We start from the raw sequence: 16,328 nt of genomic DNA, 5'->3' as shown, positions 1-16,328 counted from the left end.
ATCACTTGACACTCTAGTGCTCGATATAGGAAGCAATTCAATTCTTTGGCTATCTTATAATGAATAAAATTATGGGTACTTCCCGAATCAATCAAAACTATTACCTTTTTCTTCTTGATATGCCCTTCTATCTTGATAGTTTGAGGAGTGGTAATTCTAGCCAATGCATTACAAGATATGGTCAGATTCATTTCTTCTTTTTCTAGGGTTTTTTCCTGGTGTATATCCTCTTCTTTTGACGTTTCTTGTTCCTTTTCTTCCTCCTCTTCACAATCTATGTAAAATAATTTCTTCTCGACACACTTACAACCTTTAGTGTATTTGCTATCACAACTGTAACAAAGCCCTTTTGCTCTTTTTTTCTTCCAATTGTTGTGATGTCAACCTTGTAGGTTGTGGATGGCTAGGGGCAGCAACACTTCCATCTTTATGATTGTGAGTGGTAGGCTTCCTTGTTGCCATAATTTTGCTTTCCATTTTTTTTTCCAACCTGAATGCCTTCTCCAATAAATCTGGTTCCCAAAGGTGAACCTCATGTTGGATGTTATCTTTTAAAGTCCCTATGAACATATCAATCCTATGCTCCTCTGGAATATATTTTTCCCTTATATTCAATTTTTGGAAGTCCTCAATGTGCTCCATCATTAAACCCTTTTGTTTGAGACTCATCAATTGGCTAAAAAAAGTGTTGCTTTTTGTATCCTCATAATGTGCTATCATTTCATCCATAAAAATAGCCCAAGTGAAAATTTGTTTACGAGAGCAAAGCCATTGATACCATACAAACTAATTTGGTTCCAAATATAAAGTTGCAATGCGTACCTTTTGTGTGTTTTGCACATTATGGAGATCAGAAAATTGCTCCATCTGTAGTATCCATGTTCCGGGATCCTTGCCATCAAACTTCCTCATATCAATCTTTGGAACATGGTGGTTCTTCGATCCAACATTAGAGTCTATAAAATCATGATTAACATTTATTTTTTTCTCATCATGAGTTTCCTTTACTACCCTTTCTCCATTAGTAAGAATTTCTTGTAGAAACTTTGTCAAATCTGTCTTCAAATCTTCCATGCTTGTCTTCAAATCTGTCTTCAAATCGTCCATCTTAGTTTCCACGTCATCCATCTTAGATTCCAATTCATTCATCTTAGCTTCTATGCCTTTCTTTAAACCATCCATCTTAGCTTCTACGTCTTTCTTTAAACCACCCATCTTATTTTCTGTTACATTTTGTGCTAGTGAAATTTGTTGCACTTGGTTTCGTAATATTGATATATCATGTTGCATTTCTTCCTCTTTTTCATGAGTCATGCTAGAGCTTTCAGGTTGCATACTAGGTGTTTCCATTTTCTTTCTTCTAGGCATCAATTACAGAAAATAATGCTTCACTATGCCCTTTGAATTCCTTCAAAATAATTTTTCAAACCAAGCTTATGCAAAAATTTAAAAAAATACACACAATTTTCTCACTTTGTAGGAGATCGATATTGAATCTGATGTACCTCTATAGTTGTGGATCTCCCAATTCTGAAATCGTGATCTACAGTAGCCCTCTGCAGCCTCTTTGCAATGGCACTAGTCTGATCGAAATTGGATTCTCCAAGGAAGAGTTATGCCAAATCTCCCATGATGACCTGATTATATACCTTTTCAGAAGAGAGAAATTGTATAAAGTGCCACGTGTCATTGTTTTGACCTTTGGATCTGAAAAATATATACAAGAAACGAAATTCCGTCCTCTTTCTATAAATTCTTACGAAATTTCAATCTGATGCTTAGAGAGATAGTTATGACGATTTTCCCACAGTGACCTGTTTGGAATGTAATTCGGGGGTCTGAAAAAACCCTAATTTCCTCAGACTATATCTCCAAAAATGTAGTGGGACAGGATCTGAAATTTGGAGTTGACGTTTAGACCGATTTCTTCTCAAATGGGTTTTTGTTTTAGCTTCTGAAACTTTGTAGTGAAAGAGTTATAGCGACAATCCCACGATGCCTTGTTTTAGCTTAAATTTTGGAGCTTGCAAAAAACCCTAACTTCCTCAGATCATATATTCGAAAATATAGTGAGACAAGCTCGGAAATTCAGACTCGAAGTTAAACACAATTTCATCTCAAATGGGTTTTTTTTTTTCACTTCTGAAACATTGCAAAAAAAAAATTATAGCGAAAATTCCACGATGGCCTATTTGGAGCAGCGAAACTCTAGAATCCAAAGCTCTGATACCAAATGTTATGAAACATCTCACAAAAAGATAGAAAAGATAGATCAACGCCTTAGAAATAAGCCTCTTTGAGGGGGCAACCTCCTTTACATTACACAAATGAACAATTCTTGGACGATTCAAATGACAAAACCTCCTTTTTATGTATAGGAGTCTAAGGGGACACAGTATAACCAAGCCGACCTAACAATAATAATATAAAGGCACAAAAATAACAATAGTGGGATTCTATGGGGCACAATAATAACAATATGGGGACAATAGGGGCACAACAATAATAATAAGGGATACAATGAAAATAGTAATGGGGGAATCACTAGTATTATAGGGACCTAACACAATTCTTGATAGGAGAATCAAGACTTCACGCGGAGGCAATGTGGAGTATCTTTGAGTGGGAATCAAAGGTACCAATCCAGGTAAAGCAAGGTGGATTAAGATCAGGAAAGTGAAGGATTTTTATCCTCACTTATTTTCTGAGTAAAAACAAAATATTAATGGTCCAAAGTTTCTAGTGGGGAGGAATGATCTAGGGGATCAAAAATATGCTAAAAAATAAAAGTGCTCAAAATTTCCTAAAACTAGTGCTAAATTGTAGATATCGTCATTTTGATTCCAACAATTCTTTAATTGCCTCAATCCAACATCGTATGTGAAAGTTATCACATTTTGAAGTTTTTAGCAAACAACTAAAAAGTCAATTTGGAGGATTGACCGGGTTGTTGTTTGGGCAGACCGTACATGTGACGTGGTGTTGATGTTAGAAGGTGATTGTGCATGTACAATGGATAGGTGGACCAATCACATGATGACACATGGCATGTTGTAAAGGTTGCTTTGGCAGAATTTTATTAGTTTTTGAGATTTGTGGTGGACCAATCATGAGGCGCCACATGGCCCTTAGTTTTTGTGGAAACATTTTTTAGGTCGTTTGAGTGACCTGACAAGGAATCGAACCCATGACCTCTTTTTAACCAACCAACAGTCTTACTGCCAAGCCATGCGTTTGGTTCTTAATATACCATTGGTGTTAAATATATTTAATGTCAAGTCATTAGAGCATTAGCGGAGGTGGCGGGGAAATTGGCCCCAACCCCGGGTTGTATGGATCATGGTATGACCAAGTTTCGAAGCGAAGGGGCTAGGTGATTAGCCTTGGGCCCAGGTCTTATTTATAAGCTAAAACCATAGGCATAGGGCTTAGAGGCTGGGGTGAGCGCATGGCCCAACCTCAAGCCACATGGCACATAACGTGACTAGGGGCTAAACAATTGGTGCTAATGCCTAATGGCGTGTTTTAATCATCTGTTAATTTGCACCGTTTGTGGCAAAATCAACATTGATCCCGAGCGAAATTGTTGCTTGACGGACCTTCCAAAGGATGAGTTTGTTACCTGGTTAGCTTGTTTTGTCGTTTTGCAGGACAAATAGGAGAGAAATGGAGAAAGAGGCCTAACTTGGTCATTTTTCAGCCTTTTTGAGCACAAGAAGAACCCACACAGGGGTTTTTAGGTGATTTTAACACAATGGAATCATTATTTTTGTGATTTGAGCATTGTATTTTGATGTAATTTACATTTTGAGCATATACTAGAAAGGGTCAACATTGGAAGTTGGACCCAGAGACGTAGCTCAGGAGGGGCGAACTTCATTATCAAATTGTTGTTTGTATGATGCTACATATTGTCTATTTTTCTCTAGTTATATTTGCAAAACTTAACTAAAATTAATAAGTTTATGTGCTTTTGAAAATTGATTCATTTCACACAAGACATAAACTAACTTGCAAACTTTTTCAATAAACCTTCAAGTTTTTAATTTTAGATCACTATTAGCCAAATCTCAACACTAATTCGATAAAATAATGTAAATGATAACACAAAGCACCCAAAATTAGTAATTGTTTTTGTTTTAAGTGTCAAACAAGAAATTCCAATGGTCTTGATGGCTATTAAGAGTTTAATATTGTCAATCATGATGGAATAGAATTATCTAAATAGAATTTGTCAATGAGATTCTATTCTAAGGCCCTTATTTTTGATTACATGTATTTTTCATAGTTGTGAATGGCTTTTTCGATTTTGGATGTCATTTTTATCCTTGCATTATTCATGTTGGATCATTATATTGTTTTTAATACATCTCAATGCTTTTAGAGTGGAACACGTGGAGGAATCATCTCACAAGACCATTTTTATTGGCGGGACCTAGTTTGGAAAATTGGGGTGTGGAACCTTCTAGGAGCATTTGAGGCATTAAATGAATTGATTTGGTGGTAAAAATTTTCCACTTTATCATAATACCTTTTTTTCCTATTCTACACATAGATACATTTCCAATGGTGTAAGAATTTCCTCAATCAAAGTTCATATGCAAAAGTTATGCCACTCAAAAGTTGACATTCTTGTTTCAACCACCATAATTCGAGAGGGTGCCACCTTGTCCCCCATTACTCAAGGAAAAGGTGTTAGCCACACAATCATAATGACGAAGACCATAGAATAATCTATATTGTAACTTTGGATAACAGTTGGAGGAGCCAAACCTAACCACTAGTAGGCTATTGGGTTGTGTTATAATCATGCCACTAGGAGGAAAAGGGGATCCATTCTTTTTGAGTGTATTTTGTTCCATAGATAAGAAGAGTAGATGAGAGGGATAGGGAGAGAGAAAATAGAAAATGTTTGTGCACTAGATTAGCCCATGGGCCACAAGCCATAATTATTTGTACTCGCAACCATTTCTATTCAAAGAAAGATAGTAGAGCGACCTCACCTTCCAGCTGGTTTTCTCCCCCAAAAGGGTTTCCTAGGATATATCTTGTGTCAAATGTGGTTTGTGAGTTTTTATTTTGATGTTCTCTATTTTATATATAAATTTTAATTTTCATGCATATGCATTAAACAATAATTTAAAATCCCATAAATCTAAAGATAAATAAACCCTCATAGTGTAGATTTCAAAATTTTAAGTATATAATTTATTAGAACTGTTGTGACAATATTTCTAGTGGAATATCCATGGAAGTTTATAGATCATTCAAAAGTCAAAAGATAACTTTTGACATCTTTTTTTTCCTATAAGGCTTACTTGAGGTAGGGTGTAGGACCCCTTCACATTCAATGGTGGATTCTAAATTTTGGTTTGATGAATTTGATTACTTGGCCCTTAAGATGAACACATGTGGATAATTGCTTCCTCATTTATATCTAGCCAAAATATTTAGTAGGGCCCCTTTATGAATATTAGGACAAGGCCCTATCATCATCTTTTGTGTCAAAGAGCTCCACTGGGCTAGTTCAAAATATAAAATCATTTTTCCAGCGAACCTATTTCAAACATAACACATAGGACCCTACTCAAGATGAAAACCCCAATCCTTTTTCCAAATGAAAACACATATGCATACAATAGAAAATTTTATTACAGTGACAAGGCTTGACTCTCTCTCAAACTCTTAGTAGTGTGATAGTGTGAAATGCTTGATCCTTTATCTTGATGTTGATCTTCTTTTATATGCTTTGTTTCTCCAAAATGGTGTGCTACTTGAAACATAAATTATTATGGAAACAAATGGTTTTTTAGCCAAATCTCGATACTAATTCCATAAAATATGAAAACCTTAACATGAAGCACATAAAAGTACGTTTCTCCTTCTTTTGCTTCTTTCTACATTTAGAGTAATTTTTTTTAGGCGTAAAGCAAGCAATTTCAATAGTATTGATGGTTATTAAGAGTCAAATATTGTCAATTGTGATGGAATATAACTATCTTTATAGAATTATCCAATGGGAGTCTATTCTAATGCCCTTATTTTCAAGTGCATGTATTTTTTATAGTGAATGGCTTGAGCCATTTGTGATGTCCTTTATATCATTAAAAATTTAAAAGATAACATTTGCATCTTTTTTTTTTTTTGGTAAGGCTTACTAGTGATAGGGTGTAGGACCCCTTCATATTCAATGGTCGATTCCAAATTTTGATTTGATGAATTTGACTACTTGGCCCTTATGATGAAGAAATGTGGAGCCATTTCTTCCTTAATAAAATCTAGCAAAAATATTTAATAGTGACCCTTTATGAATCTTAGGAGATGGTCCCATTATTGTATCCTATGTTGAAGACCTTCATTCAATTATTTCAAAATATACAATCATTTTTCCATCAACCCTATTTCAAACATAACACATAAGACACCATTCAAGATGAACACCCTAGCCCTTCTTCCAAATGAAAATACACGCACACACGCACGCACGCGCACACACAAACACACATACTAGAAAATCCATTTCAAATAATCCAATCAGCTTAATCAAGAGATGTCCCTACTAAAAAATAATAGTCCATTTGACACTTTTTAAAGAACATCTTTTTAGACCTCCTAATAATCCATTAGGCCAACTCAAAAGAACATATTTTGAAACCTCCCAATAGACCATTAGACTAACTAGAAGGTTTTTTTTTTTAAACCTCTTGATAAGAAATTAGGACAACTTGAAAGAACATGTTTTGAAGCCTATAAATAGACCATCAGGCCAAATTGAAAGAAAAAGTATCAAAACTATCTTATAGGCCATTGGGCCAAATCAAAAGAACATATTTTGAAATCTTCTAATAGGCCATCAAACCAATTTGAAAGAAATACTTTCTAAACCTCTTGATAGGCCATCAATCAAACTCAAAAGAACAATTTTTAATAAATTATAATAGGCTATTAGGCCTACTCAAAATAATAACTTTTGGAAATCCCTAATAAACCATTAATGTGACTTAAAAGAATAATTTTTAAACCTCTCCATAGTCCATTACGTTAATTTGAAAGAACATCTTTCTAATGCTCCAAATATTTCATGTCCCTTCAACTATGGTTTTGCTTGTGATTTTCTTCTAGGATCTCAACATTTATTAATAGGGATGCCAACGCAAGAGGGAAAAATGATGGATAACATGCCTGGTAAAAAATTGTTAGAGTGGATTAGTCAAGGATTTTCATCGAAAATACTTAACTATGGATTGGGATGTTATGGACTCATGGTGGATGGTTGAAAATTCTCCAAATATTTAGAGGAATTTAAATACATGAGAAATTATTGAATGTGTCTTCAAAAGGGGGAATTATGGATTAATATAAAAAATTCACGCAGTGACTTGAGAATTGAATTTTTTGGGTGGGGTGTATAGGGATACAATATTGGATTCTATTATAATATGGCTTATAATATGGCTCCTCCTTGTTAGGTTCCAAGAACCAAACTTTTAATTTGAATAAACAATCCTATCTTATTTCATTGTCTTCTTTCAACATCCTACTCATGTACTCGGTAAGTTCATTGAAGTTTAAGATAAACCTTGAAAGGAAGTTTATCCTCCGAGAGAATGAATGAGTGGTATTCTTATGATTAGGAGTGGAAACATTATTTATAGACTCAACCATTTTTGTATGTCATTACTAATTTTGTGGGTATAATGTGGTACACCAACATGCCTTCCATTATCCAAAAGAATGATGTATTTAATCTAAGAACATGCCATACTTTCTACATCTTGGAGAAAATAAACATGTCATCCATATATATCATAATGAAATGGTTCGTAATGTTTATAAAGGAATAATAAATATCCCTTTGGATGTCTACACCATTATTTAATCTAAAGGGAATCCTTACATATGAAAAATTACCTCACAAAGTTCTTCACATTCTCTTGAACACATCATTTATATTGACTGTGAATTGATTATATCTTGAGAATCCATCTAGAATGTAGGAATTTATCAAGTTCTTGAAGCCCACATGTCATCTAATGTATCCATTCATTTCTATTGTCTCCACTAGATTGGTTACATAGTCTAAATAACTAACAAGGATGATTTTCTTTACATCATAAATATTTCTTACCTAATTTTGGAAAAGAAGGAGAAGGAATGAATTTGCTTGTACTTGAAGGGTTTGATATAATAATTGAGACAAATTTGATGTTGAAATATGGATGGATCATATGTCTTCAAGTTCTCATACCTTGTGTAAAAATATACTTAAAATCCTTGAACAAGTTAGTATATTTGTATCTTTCTATAGGGGACAGTGCCTCAGATAGCTTAGCAAATAGATGATCTTCTTCTATGCTCAAATTGTAATTTTCTACCTCACATAGCTACAACTTTATGGAGGGTTTTAGAGGCACATAATTAAGGTCAAACAAAAATTTTATATAGACCAAACCTATAGGGATAAAATTTGTTTTCAAATGAATGATGTTTTAACCTCCCAAAATACAAGAGGAAGTAGAGTTAAAGGGTTGACTTGTGTCTAGTTCACTTTCTATCTCCACCTTTAAAACAATATTCATGTTTATGTATTCTTGCCATGGTAAAAATTCTACTAATATTTAAATCACCCTCAAGAATTTAGGACATTTAACATTGTTAAGAATAAAACTATGCATGATATTAATAGAGTGGGGAAAACAGATCTAATAAATCAACCTCATGAATATTATCAGCACTTTATATGCAAAATCTAACTCATTTTCTACCACCACCTAACAAACATTACCTCCATCCACATCATAACATTTTCCCCTCCCTTGGAGTTGGCCATAATTTCTTTCTTTTCAAAAAATCATAAAAAACAAAAATGGAAAAAAAGTTAAACAAGCTACTGTAAGATCAACACTATTATTCCTAACATTTATCCAAACTCCATTACTATCTAACAACTTAAGTGTTTAATATGTTCAAGAAACATATACCATTCATCGTTTAATATATTTTCTAATAATCATGCCACCATCCAAAAGTTCAAAAGCAAAAATATACTTCCAAATAATAACAAGTCATCTTAAAATATTATTTTTTATATGTGTTGCAATCTATAAAATAATTATCCACAAAAATACAACTTAAAATTGTTGGTATTTAAGAGCCCGAATAAAATATTAATTGCATAGAAAAATAAAATAAGATAATATAGAAGCACTCAAACATGATAAATATTCACATGGTAAAATATTGACAATGTATCGAGGAAACATCTACAGGGAAAGGTATCAATAATATACCATTCATCATTTAACAACTTTTCTAACAATCATGCCACCATCCAAAAGTTCAAAAGTGAAAATATACTTTTAAATCATAACAAGTCATCTTAAAATCTGATTTTTTATATATGTTGCAATCTATAAAATAATTATCCACAAAAATACAACTTAAAACTATTAGTGTTTAAGAGCTCAGATAAAATATTAATCGCATAGAAAAATAAAACAAGATAATATAGAAGCATTCAAACATGATAAATATTCACATGGTAAAACCTTGACAATGTATCGAGGAAACATCTGCGGGGAAAGGTATCAATGATCTATTGCTAAAGGAAAAATATGGAAATCTTCTTAGATAAGGATTACAACAATACATTCTCTTAGGACCATATGTCAATATCAAACTTTGCACTATTACATTTGTTACATATGCTACCATGAGTGCATAACCCAACGTCATTATACAAATTACTAAATTTTTACTTGAAGTGAATTTTGGTGTTTACAATAGATTTTAATTTTAATTGTTGTCACAATTATAACAATATCAACCTTAACAAAAAATTTCTTTGATACCCTGCCCAAGCCTATTTATCACCTTTCCTATAAGCTAAGAGAAGCTAAAAACTACCACAACTTCTCTTACAATACAATTTTTGTAAACATTTCTACACAATTTTCTCAAGTATGGACTTTTTAAGAGTTGCTCCACATCTATCAATGTCCTATCTTAGAAAATGGTATTTAATATCAATATGCTTAGTGTTACTATGATATGCTAGCTTGGTATCCAAATAATTAACACTTTGACTATCACATAATACATTCATATTGTCTTACATTCTTCCAAACTCACTCAAAATATCCTTTAGCTGAATTGACTCTTTGCATGTACATGTGAGATAGTGATATAGCGTGCCTCATTAGTGGATAAAACAATAATTATTGAATATTTGACATTGAACTAATACATCCTCCTACAATAATAAAAAAATAACCTAAAATAGATTTCCTCTTATTGAAATCACCTGTAAAATTTGAATCAACATAACCAAAGATATAATCACTACAACCATTAAAGGTGATGCAATAATCACTTGCGCCTCTAAGATACTAAAGCACCCATTGTACTACTTTCCAATGCTCTCTTCCTTTATTTTCCATATATATACTAACAACAACAATTACATGTGAAATATATAGTCAAGTACATACCATCACATACATTAAACTTCCTACTACATTAACATTTTGCACATAAAACATATAATCCTTTTCATCTTCACTACTAGGTTATAAGCTTGAAGAATTCTTAAAATGCAATCTAAAGGGATATTTATAGGCTTAATATTATTCATGCTAAGTTTCATGTTAATTTTCTCCATAAAATTTCCCATCTATGTGTATTTCTATGCCCAATATTTATTTTTCTCCTCTTATTATCCTTTATATCAAAATTTCCGGCCAATTGAACCTTTAACCTATTGATCTCAACCATGCTTTTTCTTCTAACAAGCATATTCTCAGCATATAACTCCAAGATAATGATTACCATTCAAACTTTTGAAGTAAACATAACAAGTATACTCACTTTAAGTATAATTTTGATTCACCATGAAGGAATCAAACATCTTGTACCATTGCCTTGGAGACTACTTCAGGCCATATAATGGCTTCATGAACTTGCAAATAAACCTCGTTTTATGATGTTGAACAAATACTTCTGGTCGTTCCATGTATTATTCTTCATGGAAATCTCCATGTAAAAATGTTATTTAATAACTAACTACTCTAACTCTAGATCAAGTAAAGAAACCAGTGCAAACACAATACAAATAGAAACAAGTTTAACAACTGGCAAAAAGATTTCATGGAAGCTAGTACCTTCCATCTAAGAATTTCCCTTTGCTACTAACCTAACTTTATATCTTTTAACTACCATAGATTCCCTTTTTCAATATGTAGAGCCACTTACACCCAGCAACTTTTCTATATTTTGGAAGATCTACCAGGTCCTAGGTTTGTTTTCCTCCAAGGCATATATCTATTCTTTCATTTCCATTTTATATTAAGCATTTCCAATATCATTTATTACTCCCTGATAACAATAATGTTTGCCATCATTAGTAATAAAATAAATAGATGAATCATAATTGATATTACCTCTTAGGAGGATTTATGTCATGTGTAAATCTTCTTGGTGTTGGTTGTGAAATTTCCACATTTTCCTGAATATTTTCACCATCCACATCTTCTTTATCATCAAAATTCTCTTATTGTGTCCTATTTTCTATAGATGGTTATGTCTCCATTTGAATTTGTTGATTTACTGGTACTTGTGCTTATTTCATATAAACTTCTATGATGTTTGACTTAATGATATGAGATTCATCAAATACATATTTTGTAATGATGACTTTATGGGTAGTAGAATCCCACAATCCATATCCCTTAACTTCATCATCATAAACAACAAATAGATTCTTCTTTGATTTGAGGTCTAACTTAGAATGTTGATTTTTAGGAGTAAGAGCATAAGCTTCCCAACCAAAAATTTTAAAATTTTAATAATCACAAGAATGGCATGTCCATACCTCTTCTGGAAGTTTTCAACCAATTGCAACTGATAGTGACTGATTTACCATATAGCAAGCAATAGCAACTACTTCTACCCACAACACTTGTTGCAAATATCCATTATTGAGCATGCTCCTTTCTCCTTTTAGAAGAGTTGTGTTCATATGTTCTACCATGCGATTTTGTTGGGGAGTGTATATTGTGGTTTTATGCCTTCCAATCCCAACTTCTTTTATTTTTCAAATTCCAAAGATGTGAACTTGCCTCCATTATCTGATCATAAAAAATTGATTATCCTACTAGTTATCTTTTCAACCAAAACCCTATATTGTTTAAATACACTAGACACATTGTATTTTATTTTTAGGTCATATATCCATATCTTTATGACAAAATATGATGATGCTCCAAAATAAATTGCATGAGATGGCCCTCAAATATATGCATGGATATAATCTAAAATACCTTTGCTTGTGTGACTACTTGCTTTAAACTTTTGCCTATATTGCTTCCCAAAAATAAAATGTTTTCATAAATTAAAATTCAAAGAATTTAAATTTGGAAGTAATTTGTAGTTTATCAATACATGTAGATCTTTCTTGCTCATATGACATAGCCAACGATGCCATAAAAAATTATATTCATTTGCATCCTTGGGTGCCACCACCACTTTATTTATTAAGCACTCCCTTCATATTGTAAAGCTTTCCACTCTTTGTAACCTTCATAACCACCAAAGCGCCTTTGGACACCTTTACTGATCCACATTTACTTATAAATTCATAACGAATAGAATCCAAAACTCCCAATGAAATTAAGTTCCTTTTGAATTTAAGTACATGTCATACCTTTGACAATGTACTTACAATACTATAAAAATTTTAATCTTAATGCCTATAACCCAAATAGTCTTACAAGTAACTTTATTTCCATAAAAACAATATGACCATTAATCACTTGATAAGAAGACAACCAACTTCTATGTGGACACATGTGATGTGAAGCACCATAATCTAATAACTATTCTTCATAGTATTGTGGGACATTAAAAATAGATAAAGCTTCCACAACCATAGTTGAAATTGATTCAACCAGATTTGCTTCCTTTTTGGAGTCTTCCTTGGATTCTTTCCTCTTCCAAAATACTTTCTTAAGATTCCCTGACTTATTAAATTATTATTAGTTTAGTTTACCCTTCTAGCCTTTGCACTCAAATCTTAACATACCTATTAATCCATCCCCATTTTTTTGGATTAACCCCTAGTCAAAATTGTTTGTGGTGTGGAGTTTTGTATATTATATTTCCTTGAAACCTCCTTGTGCAACAATGCTCCAATAACAAAATCATAGTTAAGAGTACAAATTTTAGCAAAGATAATAGAAACATCTAAGTGGTCCCAATATTAAGGAAATGAACAAAATAATGTGACCTCCTTATCTTCATCACTGATTTTACATCGATATCAGTTAATGGCATATATGAGTATTAAACAGATTTAAATGATAAATAATTCTGGTACCTTCCTTCATTCATAAATGATAAAATTACATATTCAAGTAGATTCAATTGGTTAATGATTTTTTCATATAAAGACTCTCCATTATACTATATAAGCTTGATGTTGTTTCTACTCCAATAATAATGAAAATGATGTTACCTTCCAAAGATAATTGAATGGTGTTGAGAGCCCTTGCATCTAGATCTTCCTAGTCCTCATCAATCATACCCATAGGTTTCTTTCTCTTGCCATCCAATGCCTTATGCAATCCTTGTTGCACCAACAAATATTGGGTCTTAAGCTTCCAAAATTCGAATTCATTCTTTCCATTGAACGTCTCCACCTCAAATTTTCCATTAGTCTTATCATCCATTGACTCTTTACACGGGCTCCCTCCAAATCTAACTAAAAAATATCTATATGTCAATTCAAGTTGAATTAAAAAAATATACCTCCATTGCCTTTCACCTATGCTCTAATACCACTTGTTAGTTTTTAAAAGTTTGAACAAAAATATTATTTGTAAAGAAAAATAAAATAAAATAACACAAAAGCACTCAAAAAGGAAAAAAATAACATGGTAAAGCCTTGATAATGTTTCAAAGAAACATCCATAGGGCAAGGTATCAATATTCTATTACTCAAGGAAACATATTACAATCTTCTTAGATCAAGCTTACAACATTACATCATTTCAAGACCACAGATGTATACACAAATTTCCACAATTGTGCAAACCAATACCATTATACAAACTACCGAATATTAATTTAAAATAAATTTTAGTTTTCACAATAGAATTTTCATTCTAATTATTATTGCATCAATAGTTTCTTTACAAACCAGTATAAAGGAGATGTTGCAATGAAGTCTGAGAGATGTTGAAGTGAAGCTTTAAATAAAAATAAATAATAATAAAACATAATATTGACTCAATTAAAAAAGGTAATAAAAAATAAAAAGTAATAAATTGCCTGAAATCAATTTGTCATATATATATATAGATATTATAATTAATTAAATTTTTAACAATTTATTAAATTCTAGAAAACACACACATCACATTAAAAAAATTATATTTCAAAAAATTATATTTAAAATTGGTTAATAACTATATAAAAATTTAATACTTACAATGTCCACGGGGTCTTGGATAAACGGTGATTGGGTGCTCTGTTAAGGCACTCCTTGATGTGAAGTCACTGATTCAATTCCCTCCCTTGATCGAGATGATATATTGGACATGATGATGATGTAGTTTAACCCAAACTTACAAAAAAGAAAAAGAAATTAATACTTATTTTTTTAAATCTAATTAATAATCATATAAAAACTTAATACGTAATACATGCAATAACCTAAACATGTTAAAGAAAATATCATATGCATATGTAACTAGCTAAATTTACTATAAATTTTTTTAATAAAATTAAAAATAAGAATGCTTTCGGGGTCTTGGATAGGCAGTGATCAGGTGCATTGTTAAGACACTCCTAGATGTTAAGTCGTCGATTCAATTCCCCACCCCATTCAGATGTTATTATTGGAGATGATCATGACGTAATTTCACTAATGCCAAACTTACCAAAACAATCGAAATAAGATTATATATATAAACTAATATAATAATGTAATAATGATTCATATTCATAACCATGATATTTTAGAATTTCATGTTTGAATACACACACACACACACTTTGCATATCACATTAAAAAATAATAATAAATCGTGTCAAAGAAAAATGTCATGAGAATACGTATGTAATATAGATTCTAAGTAATTTCATGAAGAGCAACTTGGGAATGGTCGTGATAATGTAGTGTTATGTACCATGAGATTCCAACTTCAAATCCCTCGAGTTTACTCATGACTGCATGCTGGGAGTAGCGTGGTTCACATAGGGGTTATAGTGATTCCTCTCTCTCTATATATAAAATAATTAGTTTTAATTAAAAATGCTATTGATTGTTGATTGATATTACAACCTAATGTGAAGGAGTTATGTAATTTCTTCCATAGTTAACAAAGAGTTGATATATATATATATATATATATATATATATATATATATATATATATATATATATATATATATTCACTTTCAATCATAAATATTTCAATGTCCGTATTAAGTAAACAAAAAAAAATTCACATTAAGGTGTGTAATTCTTTTAATTTTTAAAATATTTCAATATGGATCTTAAATAAAATATTTGAATATACATGTTCACTATACTCTATATCAACTTTACATCATTTATATAGATTAAAGTGAAAAAATAGTTATATATCAATTATAAATAAAATATTTCGCTGCTTATGTGTTGTTTAACATTTTATTGGTATAGATATATATATATATATATATATATATATATAGAGAGAGAGAGAGAGAGAGAGAGAGAGAGAACAATCATAGATCCATTTTAACTCCAAATTTATCAACTAGTGAGAGGGATCAAATCTTTCAATGTGCAAAACTTTCTTCAATTTTTTCACCATAAAAGATATTTTCACTTTGAAAGATTTGATCTCTCTTGACAATTCATCGACTCAATGTTAAAATGGATCTACATTCACAAAGAACCAACATAGATAAATCTTAAGTTCGAATCTATAAGTGTCAAGAGGGATCAAATCACTCCACGTGCAAACATTTCTTCAAGATTTATACTCAAAACGATGTTTGCATCATGAGCAATTTGATCCCACTCCATGCTCTATTATGTGTCAAGAGGTATCAAATCTCTTGAGATGCAAACTCTTGTCGAGGTTTTGAACTCAAAAGGATGTTTGCATCTTAAGAAATTTGATCCATCTCAAGGCTTAATAGATCCAAAATTGAAGTTGAAATGATCTATGATGATCACTATTTTAACAAAAATATGAATATTCAATTAAAATTGGAGTCACAAGGCACTGAGTTATTTTTAGTAAAGAAGGATTCATTGTTCAAAGTCCAAAGTTTGCAAA

This window comes from Pinus tabuliformis, chromosome 3_2 (assembly GCF_031772625.1).
Source record: "Pinus tabuliformis cultivar Carrire ecotype Pingquan chromosome 3_2, CPIR1, whole genome shotgun sequence".
NCBI lineage: Eukaryota > Viridiplantae > Streptophyta > Pinopsida > Pinales > Pinaceae > Pinus > Pinus tabuliformis.
This window is presented reverse-complemented; position numbering follows the sequence as displayed.